The sequence below is a fragment of the Ascaphus truei genome, chromosome 4, assembly GCF_040206685.1.
Source record: "Ascaphus truei isolate aAscTru1 chromosome 4, aAscTru1.hap1, whole genome shotgun sequence".
NCBI classification, from domain to species: domain Eukaryota; kingdom Metazoa; phylum Chordata; class Amphibia; order Anura; family Ascaphidae; genus Ascaphus; species Ascaphus truei.
The window spans coordinates 146,858,219-146,876,098 of NC_134486.1; the positions used below are offsets into that span (position 1 = coordinate 146,858,219).

At 42.9% G+C, this 17,880-nt stretch overlaps 1 long non-coding RNA gene across 1 annotated transcript; it reads right to left on the reverse strand.

Annotated features, from left to right (window-relative positions):
* Window positions 1–4,556: 4,556 nt before the first annotated feature.
* On the reverse strand, window positions 4,557–10,742 carry LOC142492006 (uncharacterized). Its single transcript, XR_012800656.1, has 3 exons — window positions 10,646–10,742; window positions 6,203–6,283; window positions 4,557–5,139 (listed from the first exon to the last, which is right to left on the reverse strand). It is a non-coding gene; the product is annotated as an uncharacterized LOC142492006 (long non-coding RNA).
* Between the last annotated feature and the right edge of the window lie 7,138 nt (window positions 10,743–17,880).

Consider the following 17,880-nt stretch of genomic DNA (forward strand, 5'->3'; position numbering starts at 1 on the left):
ATGATTAGGAATGAGCAGAGAACCTTCTGGTTGGGCCGATCCAAGATACTTCAGAGCTACTGTACCAAGAACTCTTTACCAAGAGCATGCTTCATCCTTTCAATAGCGAGAACAATTGAGGCCCTTTACTACTGATGCTTACCTAGGTTAGGGCACATTTCATAAATAAAAACAACAAACAGTGACAGTACACATCAGAATACACTTCACTATACACATAAACCTATTTACAAGTCAGAGCTCTGAAGAACCTGTTTCTAGAACTTAGGGTGGAGCTATATACTGTATACCGTCTATACTCCCTATTGTGATATCACAGGTCACAAGATAATGCAGAAGGATAACCCCTCCCCTGTATGTCATCCTACATCACATCATGGGGAGGTGAATAATCTGAGTGTGTCGACATAATTAACCCATCAAGGCCCTTATCCCCCTAACAGATATGTACAGTATCTCCAAGCACGCTCTGGCTACTTAAGTATTTTCTTTACTGTTTATGAGAGCTAAAGTTGTGTCTTGGAGATGCAGAACATAAGATTCTATTTCTGAGGCAGTTTTTAGTATCATGCCTTCCAAAATTTGATTTAGACCTCCTGTGGTTTCGAGATCATATTTTAAAGAATTTATATCCACGCTTTTGGCTATACTTCCAATCATCCATACTCCTCCTAGGAATCCTGTATCTCGTGAAGCAAGGGTCCCCGGGGCTGATATTAATGTGGTTCAGCTAAGGAGACCCCCTACTTCAATACTATGTAATTAAAATAAAATAAAAAGCTAGCCTCTAAGGTAATGATGGGGTTAAACCAAAGTACCTGTTTTTTGGGGGGTAGAGGGGATATATTTGGCTACTAGGGCATTTTACCATTCCTTTGTAGGGGATGGGGGTTGTTGGGGGTAGAGGGGGTGGGTAAGTGGATAGTTGCCCCGGGTGGGTGGTTAGGCATTGGGAAGGTAGTATGAGGGGTTAACACCTTCATTACCCTAGTGATAGCAGCTGAGATACTGAAGGGGTTAACCCCTCCTGCAACCTTCCCGGTAGTCCTAACTACCCATCCTGGGGAAACTAGAATTGCACAGAGAGAGTGACTGATTCTATCTACCCTCAGTGCGCAACTCTTCCAGACGGATGCAGCCCGGTAGGACCAACACACTATTAAAGCGGGGGTCCCTGCTTCTGAATCAATTCTGATGGGCAATTCCCCCCTGCTCTGCACTTTGCTGGGAACACTCCAAGTTTGGTCTGCGGTTCACAAGCCCGTGTTGTGGCAGGTTGTAGTTGAAGCTGGCTGCATCTTTTCAGCATAGATATTTCCCCTTTTCATGTAATGTAGGATTATCTAGGCTGTAAATAATATTTTGTCGTGACCAATTTACTCTCCCAATTGAACCTCTTCGCATCTCGCCGCACTGAGTTGCAACTAAACCGCACAGACCTTGTTTGTGGTCAGACGCAATTATTATTTGTGGTGTTGCAGCTCAGTCCTTGTCCAGCAGGAGGCGCACTGAATATCTTTGCCTATGATACTCTCAATGCTACAATGCAATGAGTGCAAGAGTCTGAGAAGATAAAATGTACACATACAGTATCTCTTTGTCTAATAACCATGTACAGTTCTGTACATAAACTGTTGCAGTTTCACACTTTATTAAAAAAAAAACACTATTCATTTACGGAATCTGTGTCATAACGTTTGTGCATGGCATGGGACATGACGCTTACACCTGGCCATACAAGACCGGCTTGCAGATATGTTGTGCCATTCAAGTCGGAACAGATAAGAAAGCAACTCTATCTGAGGTCTAAGAGTATGACATGTAAAAACTCAACCAAGAAGCATCAGACCAAAATGGGTGGAGGAATTCTATTAAACATAACTTAAGCATGAATGATTGCTTATTAAAACAGATCCGCGTCCCAGCAAGAGAGACGGCTGCTGGCACTGCACGCATCGTGGATGTGTATGGGGTAGTGGAAATACACTTTATCTATGATTCCTAGACAAAAAAACAAATGTAACACTGTTAGACGAAAACATGGTAACATTCACATACATTGACAGTATTGTATACAATATGTTAGACAGTAATATACTACTGTCAAACACTTTTATACAGGGACAGGGTAACATACAGATACACTTAGAGTACTACATACAAATAGGAGGGCAAAGAGGTGTCCCCCAAAAGAAAATCACTTGTAAGCACACTACGGTGCTAAAATATAGCTTTTATTAATACTAAATAAAACTAGAATCAATAACCTAAAATGAACACAAATGGTGTTGATATACAGAAGTTGAGGAGACACAGATAACAGAATAAAGGCTAAATATGCTCAAAAATAAATCAATTTGTCCCAATAATAAGAACTGAAGGCAGGGTACATAGCCATACAGGATGTGATAGCTCATTAAATTTATTTTTAGCTAAGAGGTGTTGAAATATACACTTTACTCATAGGTCAGAAGGTCAGAATACATATATAAATATACCAACCTGATTGGTCTCAAACAATGTAACCTGAACCCTAGTAATATAAATGATATATATCAGAATCAAATGATGATTAATCATATAACACCATTAGGGAAAGCTACTTATAATCACTGGCAGATAAGTATAGTGTAAATGCTGAGAACCAATCATATAATGAGGTTGATGGCAGACTGCTATGTGTGGTGCTTAGGTGAGATAAAACCTTTAGACAAAGTATTGTCAGCTGTCTAAAGAGCATGGACAGATGCCCCGTAACTCAAGATGCACCAGTCGATATGGTCCCTCACACTGTATCGGCGGTAGACAAAGCTTAAGTCCGCTGGAAGGTACTAATGCGCCAGTGAATATAATGCAATCACTGTAGTGGCGTGTACCGGGTACCCTTAATGAGAATGTGCCGCTGCATAATACTATACTTTACTGTGTCTCCTCTCAACTTCTGTGTATCAACACCATATGTACTAATTTTAGGTTATTGATTCTAGTTTTATTTAGTATTTAGCATAGTGGTGGGCATACAAGTGATTTATTTGTATTCAGATATACCTTTTACCTACCGTTTATACTAAGAAATTTGTGAGTACAAATTTCTTTGGATTTTTTGCAAGGGATCTATTGAAGATCGTCACTTTGAAAAACATAGTGCACTATTTGCTTGTGTTTTTTTCTTTCTATATGTATCTGCACTCCCCGAATCACCTGGACACCTGAAATACCTTCCAATCACGCATTGCACCAACATCATTATTGGTTTCTCATATTTATATAATTGTGGTATCGAGTTGATCAACCTCATTCTTTTGTTTCTCTACATACAGTACTACTTTAAAAAGACGATAACACCGATGCACAGGGACTTACCTTCAAATATAATTGTTGGTCCTGGTGCTTGGGCCAAGTTTTCAGGGATAAACATTTATTTTTCCTTAATGTCATAGTGGCAAATCTTTCAAGGGCGAATTATGTCTCATCCGAAACTATAACATCATCAAAGCTTTCTCCACTCTCAATCCATGCACGGGCTTGGTCGACTCTTTTTATTTTGTTAGCCCCCCTTCTCATGGGAAACACTCTTCAAGTACAATAAAGAATGGGTTAAAGTAGTATTACAATACTGTATCTTTATACGACAGCATATACTATACAGTATTTCATAAATCCCAGTATTTTTTTTTCTCTAAAAAACAATCTTACAATCATTTAACATTTGAACATGTAAAAGACACAGCAATACGATGTAAGTTGGCGGCGCAAGAAGATAGTATTATTGTATGATTGTAGTATTTCAAAAATGCAAAAATTCCTATTGTTGTCCTTGTTTAATTCTTGTTTTCATTCATGTTTTGCAGGTTTGGTAGGCTGATGAGCATCACCAACATGTTTGTGCAGGAAACACATCCAGCGATACTGTAGGTAATGTTACGTAATTCATGCATCTATTTATTTTTTAGGAAAATACCCTGAAATTCAATGACGCGCATATGCATTTCAAACAGGTTCTATAGAAACATGCATGCGCAGAAATGTAATGACAAGCACATGCGTTTCAACCAGGTTCCATAGAAACACGCTGTAAGAAATGTGTGCAGAGGTACATATAATGAAGAGCGATTTGGGTGAAATTATATCTTGGCTTTATTGAGCCTGTTCCTTTATCCAGGCAAACCATACAAAAACAACAAAAACAACAAAATACCAAACCCCCCTTTGTAAGGGCTAACTTACTTCCAAAGACCCTATCTGCAGGACTGGAGAGATATTCCCACTACCAGCCTATCACCCCAAAGTCTCAGGAAGTAACTTAAGCAGGTGGCCCTCTATGTCAGTCTCTGGCAGGTTCCTGGGTCCTCTGTGTACAGAAAATATAGGTCACTGGGTGTCTTGATCACAGCACACCTTTGTGCTCAAGACTGTGTGCAGGCTTCTCTGCTCTCCTGACACTGTGTCTCACATGAGGCTTTTTACAGAGCTTTCATTAGTCCAGGTGGAGACTAGTTAATTGAGTGGCTGCAATCAACTATCTCTCTGATGGATTCTAAGAGCTCTGAGGCTGCTTTATTTGAACAGGGATAAGTCGCTGTTACACACACATGTGCAGAAATTCAATGACGTGTTCTGATAAGAAAATTACTTGTTCAAGAGAGTGATTCAGATTGTCGATCTCAGCCACGAGTGCACACATGAATAACACCAACACCAGCTGTTATGAGTAAATATAATTTATTGAGTACTTAGCTTCGGATATATTTCAGCATTCTATGGCACTCAGGATACCATTCATGATGTCATCAACAAACAGGGAACTCCCATCATCGGTTAAGATGAACTGTCTGGTCAATTGTTGCTTTTCTGTGATCAATTGATACTGTGCGCTGTCCTGAGTATACTATCAGCTTTGCCACAGTTGAGAGTCTGGCACATTTCTGTGCTTTATAAATGTATCAAAGAATACATCCAGGTATTCAGCCAACATGCCAGTTAGGGAGGCAAGAGGGGATGCCCGCTCCCACGGGACTCCCACACATCACAGAGAGCTTTCTTATGCTTAAATGTAGTTAATTTTGCTGTGAACAGGATACAGTCTGGAAAGTTACTTTTATTATATCTGTTTGAGACAAAAGTTAACTCCTCATGCACCTAGGACATAAGAAACACAAGAAAATGCCATTCTCATTACATGGCCTAGGCCTCATCCACCTGTTGTTTGAGGCCTAGGCTCAACTAAAACAGTTACAAATCATAAACTTTGATGGTTCATGCTTGCAAATATTTAGTCAGAGACAGAAATAGACTTAATTTCTATTACAATCCACCTGTTGTCTGTGAGGGGTAATTCAGCCTATCCCTGTACGGTCTGGTCTGGCTACAGAGGGTTAGTAAACACTTTTCAATGTAGTATACAGTAGCGACATACTTTATCGCACTAAATGCCGGCGGCATGCCGGGATCTACCCCAGCTGCCGCCAGTAATATTCGCGCGCCGCCGCGTTTCCCACACGCACCCCCCCTCCACCTCGCGCGCAATTTACTATCCTTCCGGACCCCGAGCCCGGCTTCTGCTCTGCCCTTCTGCTTCCCCGCACCCCCGCTTACCTTAATTTGATGTCCAGGGGTGTCGGGGAAGCCTGGGGAAGCCGGGGAAGATGGGGAAGCCGGGCGCACCTGTGACTGTGACGTCACAGTGCGCCGCCACGTGCCGCGGCTACCCGCTTCCCAGCCTCATACAGCCAGCGGCATTTGCTCGAATAAGAGCTGCCGCTGCTGTACATAATAAAACTCCTAACACTATCATGATAAGGATTTGCAGGCTTCTACAGTATATACCATCTCCCACAATTAAACAAACCATCCTGCATTATCTTCTTCCCGTATCATTAAAGCATAAAGCCCTTTTACTGGGTATATTGATCAATGCAAGGCATCTAGTGTCATTGATCACAGTAACATTAGTCCACAATGTCTCAGTCTTAGTAAGTCCATGGAACAGCTAAGAACAGGTATCCATTTCCAAATATGAAGAAAATAAATGCTGATTTAAGAATGATCTAATACTAATTAAATAAAACCATATATAAAAATATATATCAAATCAAGCCTCAGCTAGGGGGCGCTCAAACCAATGACATAGGAACAATATATATAATATACCAAAATGCAAATAACAATGAAATCATATAAACATATTAAAGAATATAAAAACCATGGAGTTAGAAAGTCCAATCCTGTTCAGAAGGTGCTGCTTTTCCAAATGTTGGGAACAACCCAACGTTCCACACGGGTACTAGAATAGAGAAAAACAAGAAAAAAGCGCACACCTCATAGTGTAGTATGTTAGTTTTACTTGGCAAGAAAAGATAAAATTCCACTTACAAAATGTCAGTGCAATGAGAGCACTGAATGTGAACACTTTTGGGGTATCTCAGCATATGGACAAACACTGGAAAATTCTTAAATGTGACAACATTCTTAATAAAATTTTCCCAGACCGTTCAAAGATATTTTACCGTAAAGCAAATACACTAAAAACATTGCTGGCACCCACACTGTTAAACAATAAATTGAGTGCGGATGATGCAAATACTATTACGAGGATGCCTATTAAATGTTTCCATCAATGTAGTGGTAGATGCATTACCTGCAAATATGTACAGAGTAATCAGGTCAGTTTTAAATCCAATGTTTTTCTTACTAGCCATCCCATTCAAGATTGTATTAATTGTAAAACCAATTTTGTGGTGTATCTTTTAGAATGTGGATGTGGTCTCCAATACGTGGGGAGGACCAAACGTACCCTTAAAAAACGGTTCTTAGAACACAGGGGTAATATTCTCAAAGGCGTTGTTACCTATGGAGTATCCAGACATTTTAAAATTAAACATAACATGGACCCAAGAAGTTTAAAGGTAACAGGGATAGAACATGTTAAATTAGGGATTAAGGGAGGTGATAGTTTTCTTAAACTGCGACAACGTGAGACTTTCTGGATACACCAATTAGGGAATCTCTCCCCTAAGGGTCTTAATGAAGGGATTGATCTGGCCTCTTTTTTATGATTAAACTAATATTCACATGGTCTTTTAGTACAGGATGTATTATGTAATCAACTATATATATATATAAAGCAGAAAGTAGCCGTGTTAGTCCAGTTGCGATAGTGCAGAATAAATGAGTTCTTCAGTATTAGGTGATACCTTTTTTATTGGACTAACAATTCATGTCATAGGACAAGCTTTCGAGAGTTCTCCTCTCTTCTTCAGGTCAAGCAATACTGATTTACACAGGAATCAATGCTAAAACAGTGTAGAGAAAAAAACAAAAACAAAAAAAAAACAGATATTTACTGTAGATAAGGTCGGGTGTTAAGTGTTTGAAGCCAAGGGACAGTGTCAAAGAAAGGTGGGGAAGGGATGCTGGGGGGGGGGAGATAAAGTGTGGATAAGAATAGAGGCAAGCAGGATAATTACAGACAATTTTGGTAGGGTGTGAGAAAACCCATGTCTACATTAAGTCCCTTGGTTTTGGTGTCAAAGAGTCTTATCATTCTGAGCTCAAATGTTTTCCGTTCTTGGGTGCTTTTAAACATTCCATTGAGGATTTTGATTTTTAAATCATTTATGGAATGATCTGGTTGTGAGAAGTGATGTCCCACAGGTGAGCAGTATCTTCCTTCTTCGTGATGGAGTATAGAGTGTCTGTGCATATTCATTCTTCCTTGTAATTTTTGGCTGGTTTCCCCAATGTAGCAACCTTGGTCACATTTGTTGCATTGAATCATATACACTGTATTCGTGGATGTGCAGCTGTATGATCCTTTAACATTGAATGTTCTATGGTTGTGACTGGCTGTGGGATCCTGGCAAATATGTTTGCAGAGTTTGCAGCGTGTGTTGCTGCACGGTTTTGTGCCGTTATTCATGTCTTTAAAATCGTTGTGGAGTTTTCTGCTGACTAATTTCTGTTTGAGGTTTGGTGGTTGCCGGAACGCAAGAATGGGAGGTTTGGGAAAGATTTCTTTTAATGTCGCATCCTCTGTCAGCATGGGTTGCAGATCTTTGATTATTTTTCGTATTCCCTCCAGGGTAGGGTTGTATGTGGTCACTAGTGGTATGCGTGTGGTAGGTTCTTTCTGTCTGTATTGTAGCAGGTGTTCTCGTGGGGCTTTTAGTGCAGATGTAATAGTTTTGGCAATAGTCTTTGGTTTGTATCCCTTCTGTCTGAACGATTCGGTCAGGGTTGTGAGATGCCTGTTTCTGTCTTCAGTGTCAGAGCATATGCGGTGATATCTTATAGCCTGGCTGTGTATGATACCTTGTTTGGTGTGAGTGGGATGGAAGCTGGAGTTGTGGAGGTAACTGCATCTGTCAGTTGGTTTCTTGTATACAGATGTGTGTAGATTCCCATCTTTCAGTGTTACTGTCGTGTCTAGAAAGTTTATTAGGTTTGCAGAATAATCCATTTTGAGTTTTATTGATGGATGGAATGAGTTTAGGGACTCATGGAATTGTTTTAGATTTTCTTCACCCTCTGTCCATATTATAAACAGGTCATCAATGTATCTGTAGTATTTGTAGGGTTTGTGGAGGCATGTAGTTAGGAATCTTTGTTCAAGATTTGCCATGAAAAGATTGGCATATTGCGGTGCCATCTTGGTACCCATTGCAGTCCCCATTAGTTGTAGGTACATTTCCTTGTTGAAGCTGAAATAGTTGTGTGTGAGGATGTATTCTATCAGTTTGGTAATTACATCCGCGCTGTATTTCTGATCCAGGGGAGATGTTGTAAGGAAATGCAGGCATGCCTCAATACCATCCATGTGGGGGATGTTGCTGTAAAGGGATTCTACATCCATGGTAACTAGCAGTGTGTTGGGTGGTAGTTGGTTGATGTTGTTAAGATTATTGAGAAAATCTGTGGTATCTTGTATGAAGCTGTTGGTGCTTCTGACTAAAGGTTTGAGGATATTCTCCACTAAGCCTGATATTTGTTCCGTGAGTGTATCCACACCTGTTATAATTGGTCTGCCGGGGTTTCCTGGTTTGTGGATTTTGGGAAGCATGTAGAAGATCCCAACTCCTGGGTTGTCAGGTATTAGTTGCTATCAATTGTATCTACAGTAAATATCTGTTTTTTTTTTTATTTGTTTTTTTCTCTACACTGTTTTAGCATTGATTCCTGTGTAAATCAGTATTGCTTGACCTGAAGAAGAGAGGAGAACTCTCGAAAGCTTGTCCTAATATATATATATATATATATATATATATATATATATATATATATATATATATATATATATATATATATATATATATATATATATATATATATATATATATATAGATATATATATATATATAGAGGTATCAGTACCGTGTTAGCCGAGCTTCAATAATCAAAAAAATAAAAAAATAAATAGATGATACCGTTCTGTGGCTAACGAAATGCTTTTATTTGTGCGAGCTTTCGAGATACACTGATCTCTTCTTCCGACGATGTTACAATAAATGAAGCAAAAGGTAAACTTAAAAACAGTGTCTCTTGGAATGTTATCTGTGCTGTTCCTTCCCCCGGTGTGGATGTGTTTTATGGCTAGAGGTGTTTAATGGTTACTGAAAGCAAGTGAAGAAAGAGTGTGTATGTGTATCAGTGTGAATAAAAATGAATGGAGAGCCCACAGTATATACAGTGCTTTACACAAGGTGTGTGTGGAGTGGGACTGGATATAAATGGTGTGGGTGGGTGTGGAAATGTGAGAGTTGGTAGCACAACTAAAAGTGTGTGTGGATACTTATACAGTATATATGTTAGCTATGCATATATATTATAGAATAAATGAGTTCTTCATTATTAGGTGAAACCTTTTTTATTGGACTAACAATTTATGTCATAGGACAAGCTTTCGATAGTTCTCCTCTCTTCTTCAGGTCAAGCAATACTGATATACAAAGGATTCTATGGCTAAAACTGTGTAGAATTTAAAAAAATAAAATAAACAACAGATATGTACTGTAGATAAGGTAGGGTGTTAAAAGTGTTTGTATTCAAAAGTTTATTTTGTAATGTTACATTTAATATGGTTTATGTCATCCATGTGTGGTTTTAGGTTAAGTTATAATAGATTGTATGGGGTTTTGTACTAATATTATTCTATTTATTGGCTTCAAACTTGTCAGACATTTTTAATGGAGGCTATAGTAGTCCCCCAAAAAGTTATATCACATTATGCCTATAGTATCATGATGCTTTTTTAATTAACTTAGTGTGTGTGTGTGTGTGTGTGTGTGTGTGTGTGTGTGTGTGTGTGTGTGTGTGTGTGTGTGTGTGTGTGTGTGTGTGTGTGTGTGTGTGTGTGTGTGTGTGTGTGTGTGTGTGTGTGTGTGTGTGTGTGTGTGTGTGTGTGTGTGTGTGTATATATATATATATATATAGGCTATACGATACCGTGTGAGCAGATATCAGAGGCAGCACTCCAGAAGATAGTCAAAAAAATTGGTATTTAATGTGACATATAAACCAACGTTTCGGTCCTCCACACGGGACCTTTCTCAAGGTGATGAACAAACAGAGTGAGTCATAACACATATATATACCCTAAACAACCAAAGCAAACAGGTGCAACACATGATGTAATGTATTAAACACTTACATGCTGTATATAGGAGCTGCCCAAAGGCACCAGGCTGTCAGATGACAGTGAGAACGCTGTAGCACTCCTGCCACGTAGGCAGTGTTAACTGCGCATGTGTGTGTGAGGAGTTGAAGTGTCAGAGTGCTGAGACTCCTGTCACATGATGCCAAGCCAGTGGAGGGCGCATCTAGGCAATGGGAATAGTTACTGCGCATGTGTGAGCATAGCGCTGTAGCAGGGAAAGATTGGATCGTGGAACCTCATAAATTAGCCATTGCGCATGCGCGAACCGCCTGAAAATAAATAAATAATGCGGAACTGTGCGCGATCACCAGCTGATGCGCTTGGGCTCATGCTGGCACATGAAGTGTGTGATGGGAGACCCTAGCACATGCCTGAACTATGTGAAGCAAACCTGTGTCAAAAACATGAGTGCTGTTACCCATGTTTGTGGCCTCATGGAGAACTTATAAAAAACAGTAAGGGAGCCAATGCGCATGTGCAAACTGACAATGATAATTCAATGAATAATAGATGGATCAAAACACTTAAAAAAACGTCTGCTCTCTGCTAATACAAGTAATTACTGTGGGACCAGGCAAAGCACCCCCATAATGATGACCCATAGTGAATTGATAAGCTGTGTAACAGCAAGACTATGTACCAGAAGGTAGAGTCTGATGCACTGCATCAAGCAAAGCTGCCAGCATAGAATGTGTAGTAGCATAAGCTAATTTATAAATGGGCTATCAAAGAAGAGGACGTGGCTTGGCCCCTGCACAAATATCAGCATGAAAAAATGTTGCACCAACAAAAAACACCAATGTAACAGTGCAATACAGTGATACCCAATACATGTGGACATAAAAACTGAGATGAGCTGACACATTAGTAATATGTATACATTTGTATGTGCTGTGTTAGACCAGCACCATCAATCAATGGATGGACCTGTGTATTAATGAATTACACCAACTTGCCTGATATTTATTTTTGTATTTTACACTTTATCCATTAATTGATGCTGTTTAGACGTTATCAGGCAAGTTGGTGTAATTCATTAATACACAGGTCCATCCATTGATGGATGCGTAGTGACGCATTAACACAGCGACGCGGCGCCCCACGTGGTGCGGAAGCACTCTGCACTTGGAGGAACCTACACCAGCAGGGCAGACCTAACGGACGCGTCAGTGGAGGTGAACAGGAGTACACAGATGTTACTTATGCACCCCGAGTGTTCACATTCAGTGCTCTCATTGCACTGACATTTTGTAAGTGCATTTTTTTTTTTTTTATCTTTCTTTTATTGGTTTTTCAGAAGTATTACATACACGTATCACATTGGTATCATATAGTATACTGTGGGACAAACAACATCTATACGCACATGGGAAGGGGTAGATGGGAGAAAATTGGGGGAGGGGGAAGGGAGGGGATAAAGGGGGGGGGGGTGGGAGGGTAGGGTAGAGGAGGTAATGTGCTATTAATTTGTTTCCTGCTCTAGACACCTCATTCGTGGGGTTACCTAACAGGAACACCCATGGGTCTAGTTGAATTTTGAGGCCCAAAAAGATCCTCTGTAACCAATCTCTGATTTGCGTCCAGACGGGTATGTTTCGTGGACAAGACCACAGCATGTGTACCAGATCTCCCCGTTCCCCGCACTGTCTGGGACAGAGCGGGGAAGCTCCCGCAACGAATTTTGCCAATCTAACTGGGGTGAGATACCACCTCATTAATACCTTATATGAATTCTCCTTCAATGTCGTACAAATCGAGCTACTGGCCGCAGCTTTAAAGATCGCTGTCCAGTCTTCATCGTCTAACGGTCCTGTCAGGTCTGTCTCCCATTGTGTCATGAACCTGGTTTTATGTGTGCCGTCAATGTCCGCCCTAACCACTTCCCTGTATAGAGCAGATATGAGTCCCCGTGTGTCGGTTCCCCGATCACAGAGCTTCTCGAAATTAGTTAGCGGTGGTCTATTTAGGTGTTTGGTATAAAATGCCCGGACCTGGAGGTATCTAAGGAATTCTGTGTTGGGAAGGTCCGTTTCTGACTGTAATAGCTCAAATGGTTTGATCGTGTCTCGCCCCTCCAGGTCTTTTAGCCTTCTAAACCCCAATTTTTGCCAACGTGTGAAGTTCGTACTAACTAGCCCTGGAGAAAAGTCTGGATTTCCATATAGGGGAGTCATCAGCGTATATTTTGAGGTTAATGAGTGATTATTTTTAGCCGCGGCCCAGACCGATAGGGAGTTAAGCACCGAGGTCAGCGGAACCTTTAAGTCTTTTAATCTAGATTTAGGATACCAAATTAGATCCTTGAGCTCTAGCGGGGCGCACACCTCCTTCTCCAGCGCCATCCACTGCCTCAGCTCCGGATCACCATGCCACTGTGTAATTTGGCATAGTTGTGCCGCTTTATAATATGCCATCAAGCTCGGTACTGCCAGACCCCCAGTTTCTCTAGGTCTGTGCATAATTGACATTTTTACCCGCGGTGTTTTGTTTTTCCAAATGAATTTCGTAATTGCATTCTGCAATTCTTTGATCTCAGATCTCACCACGGGTATCGGAAGAGTTTAGAACAGATACAGTAGTCTAGGGAGAAGGTTCATTTTCACACAGTAGATTCTGCCAATCCAGGATATTCCGTATGCAGACCAGTCCTTGAGTTCTTTTGTGAGGGCTCTTAGCAGTCTTGGGTAGTTCTCCTGATATAGAGTGGAGCTATGTTTGGTGAGATATATCCCTAGGTATTTTATAGCTTTGAGCTGCCATTTAAACTGAAAATTAATTTCTAGTAATTTCTCCGTTTCTTTTGGGATATTTAGATTCAGCGCCTCCGATTTAGATTGATTTATCTTAAAACCGGAGATTCTGCTAAATTTTTCCAATAGAGCAAACAGATTGGGTAGCGAGGTAAGCGGCTTTGTCAATGACAATATGATGTCGTCCGCGTATAGAGCGACTTTATGCTCTTGAGAATGGATTTGAACTTCCGAAATGTCAGGACTGTGACGTATGTGTGCCGCTAACAGTTCCACGCATAAGGCGAACAACAAGGGCGAAAGTGGGCATCCCTGTCTGGTCCCGCTTTTGATTTTAAACAACTCTGACGGAAAGCCCTGGTGAACCACCTTGGCGGTCGGTGTTGTGTACACTACCGACACACTTTATTGAAGTGTGGTCGGTACCGCAAGCCGGGAAATCTCCCGGCTTGCTAGTGGCCGCCCCTCGGCGTGCCGCGCGTCATAGACGCGCGGTCACGCGTCATCGGGAGCGTGCGCCCCCTGCACGCGTGTCCAGGGGCTCCCCGAGGGAGCCCTGGTGTCCCGCGATCGCGGGACAGCGGCAGGGGGTTCCGGGGGACCCGGCGGACCCGGCAGCGGTAGGGAGAGCGCCCCGATCGGAGGGCGCTCTTCCGCTGCTTCGGCGCGCGCCCGTCACACTCGGGCGCGCGCCAGGCTACTGCTGCGGCACAGAACGGGCAAATGCTCGAATAAACTGTGCCGCAGCAGTATAATGCTTTTATTGCCCATAGAATTTTGCCCCCAAACCCGAATGCTCCAAGCGTGGATTCCATATATGGCCAGTCAATCCTGTCGAAGGCCTTTTCCGCGTCTAAGCTTAATACTATACCTCGGATCCCGTTGGCATTAATGAAGTTAATGATATCTATTATCCTTCTAGTATTGTCGGCCGCTTGTCTGTCTCTAATAAAGCCAACCTGGTCCGGGTGGATAAGCCTTGGCAAGATCGCACTCAATCTATTGGCCAGTAATTTGGAGTATATTTTGACGTCCGAATTGATTAAAGATATCGGCCTATAGCTTTGACAATTTGTAGGATCTTTGTCCTTCTTATGGATTATAGATATCGACGCCTGGAGCATCTGGTCCGAGAAGGGTTCCCCCGCCAAGACTCCGTTAAATAACTTGAGCATGTGCGGTGCTAGAATCCAGATAAATTTTTTGTAATACAAATTAGAAAACCCATCCGGGCCCGGGGCTTTAGAAGGTTTTAGACTCTTGATAACTTCTATCAGTTCCTCCAGAGTGAAATCAGTCTGAATTGCCTCGCGCTCCAGTCTGTTCAGCCTAGGTAGGGCTGCTTCCCTTAAAAAGGTCTGTAGTAGTTTGTTTGTTTTTGGGTTGTGTGTCACCTTCTCCCCATTGTATAGCTGTTCATAATAAAGTCTAAACTCTTCCACTATGCGTTTGGGGTTGGAGGACATTTCCCCCGATTTAGTTTTGATGGCCTGTATATTATAACTTGGTTGCCTATTGCGAATCCTGTTAGCTAGCATAGTGTCCGGCTTGTTGGCTCTCAAAGAATTTCCTCTTGGTCCAACTCAAGTCTCTCTCGGCCTGGGACGTGAGGAGGAGGTTAAGCTCTATCCTTACATCCTTCAGCTCCTTGAGAATTGTCCCTCTACCTGATCGGCTATGAAGTGTAGAGAGCTCATGTAACCTCTTATATAGTTGTGTCAATTTTGTTTCCCTCTGCCTTTTGCGTCTCGCTGCAAGACTAATCAGTATTCCACGCATTGTGGCCTTGTGAGCCTCCCACAGTGTAATGTGAGATTCCACAGTGCCCGTGTTTGTGACAAAAAATTGCCTAATCTCGTCTTTGACTGTCTGCGCCAGTTCTGGGATCTTAATCAGGGACTCGTTTAATTTCCAGTTTGCTCCCGGGCTAACCGGCCTACTTTGAGTGCATCTTAGCTCAATTGATGCATGGTCCGACCATGATATGTCATGAATTAATGTGTCGGTGATTTGTGGGACCATTCTGCTCGACACAAAGAAGTGGTCTAGTCTGCTATAACTGTCGTGTGGGTGTGAGTAGAATGTATAGGTACGCTGTTCCCGCCATATGTCCACTAGACATCCTCGCCTTAGCCCATCTAATAGTGCTGTAGCTCCTGTTTGTCTCTCTTTCTTCTGTCTCGGAGATCTGTCTATTCGAGGGTCCAGGACCTTATTGAAGTCTCCCGCTATTATTATATTTCCGGCTGCCCATCTTTGAAGCTTAAGAAAGAACTCTGTAAAGAACTGAGGATCTTTTTCACATGGGGCATATACGCATGCCATGGTTACTCTACATTGCTGCAGTAGACCCACCAGTATAATATATCTACCTTCTGGATCACGTTTAATTTTTTCCACCTCAAACGGGACTCTGTTATGGAGTAGTATAGCAACCCCTTTTTCTTTTCTTTGGCTGAGGCGAGATAAAACCTCCTAAAATTTTTGTCTATGAACCCTGGGTTTTTGTTGGAGCAATAATGCGGCTCTTGAAGGAAGAGAACGTCTGTTTTTCTACGTTTGAATTCTGCAAAGGCGATTCTACGTTTTTGAGGGGAATTGAATCCCTTAACATTTTGTGATATGAACGTCAGTGCCATGTTTGTATGTATATTGAGTCTTTGTGAGTGTAGTGCGTTCGCCTCCTACCCGTGCCTTGGATTCTCTGTAGGTGCCAGTAGTGGTATTGCTGGTCTCGTGACGCCGTGATACCTCCTTTTGGAAAACCTGAGGGAGGGGAAGGAAAACACATAGGGGAGTGACAGGGAACATAAAGCCTTGTGACATGTACAAGGAAAACCATCTTGGCCCTAAATGACCTATGGTTTACTGCCTGGGAAAACCGCCCATGCTCTGGGTTCTGCCACCCTTCTGTCCAGGTTTGTGGGGTATATTCCAGCCCACGGATTCCCAGGTCTTTGACTGGACTGTGGCTTAAGGCTGCAGCACAGCCCCAAGGGCGCATGCCAACAGGTGGGGATGAGGGCAATCACCCGCCCCCCTGCCGGCAGAGCAAACATTTTATTAACATAACTAGTGATGTGAACACTTTTCTAATACTCAGCTATGAATTCTACAATCTGTACTCTAACTTCATTTGTTACGAACGTCTATTCTCTAAGGTCTATAACTGGCTACCCTAACTCGCTTATCTACATTAGCTAATCCCCTCTCCCCAGCGGGGGAATTCGCGCACCCCCCTGGGGAGCCCCCCCACCACTTGACGGGTCTTCCGCTCACTGACTCTGACTCCCAGTTCCAGCTCGGTCCTTTTCCTGATCTGTAGGCGCTTCCTCTGACGTCACTTCCTGTCCGACGGGACTCTGTGAGGGACCGCCCCCTGACGTCATCTGGGTCCAGTGCGCATATTCGCCCGCGAGCAGCCGAGGAAGCAGGCGTGTCCCGAGGGTGGAGCCGACTGGAGCTCCTCGATTTCGTGCCCAAACAGCATCCACCATTCTTTTTCAGCGCTTCTTCTTCAGCTTGTCCCGCGGATCATCTCAGGAAGCCATTTTGGTGAGTGTTGAAAATCTTCTTTTTCAGCCGAATCTTTATCATCCGCCGGAGCTTAACCTTTTGGGCTCGGGCCATCGGGAGGGGGGTGGAGGGGGGAGCCCCAGGGGCACTCTTACACAGGGCAGCACTCAGTGAGGGGAACAGTCTCAGTATTTATTATAACGGGAGCAGCAATAACAGCTAGTTCTGGTGGAACTAGAAAGCAGGTTATGCGGTCCTCATGCTGGTCTCGAGGGTCCTGGCTTATCTTTGCGTTGTCCGGCCGGGGAGCCCACTTTCTCCCACTCTGTCTGCCGGGGCGGGCGTCCTGCAGGGGTTTCCGCTCGTTGTAGTGTATTGGGTATACCCAGCTTTTTTAGGAACTCCGGACCATCTGCCAGATGTTTAAGTACGTGGGACCTGCCATTTTGCACCACGAGCAGCGCGAAGGGGAAGGCCCACCTATACCTTATGTCTTTGTCTCGCAATATTCTGGTAACAGGTTGGAGGGCCTGGCGTCGTGTCAGCGTGATCGGGGAAATGTCCTGATATATGGCCATCTCGATTCCCTCAAATGTCACTGTTGGGGTGGCCCTGGTGATTTTGCAGATCTCTGCTTTGGTAGTGAAGTGGTGCAGGCGCAGAATTACGTCCCTGGGTGGATTTTTCGGCAGTGGACGGGCCCTCAATGCGCGGTGACACCGGTCCATGACCAGCTCTGCCTCAGTCTTCCCCGGCATTATGGAAGTCATCCATCTATTAAGCATCACTTTGGGGTCTAGAATCTCCTCAGGTATCCCCCTAACCCTGAGATTGTTCTTCTGTCCCGATTTTCGCTGTCCTCATGGCGTTCCTCTAGCTCTGCCCCTTCCGCTCGAGGGTGGTAACCCTGGTGTCTGTCTCTTTTTGACATCTAGCAGACTCCTCCATTTTCTCCTCCAGATC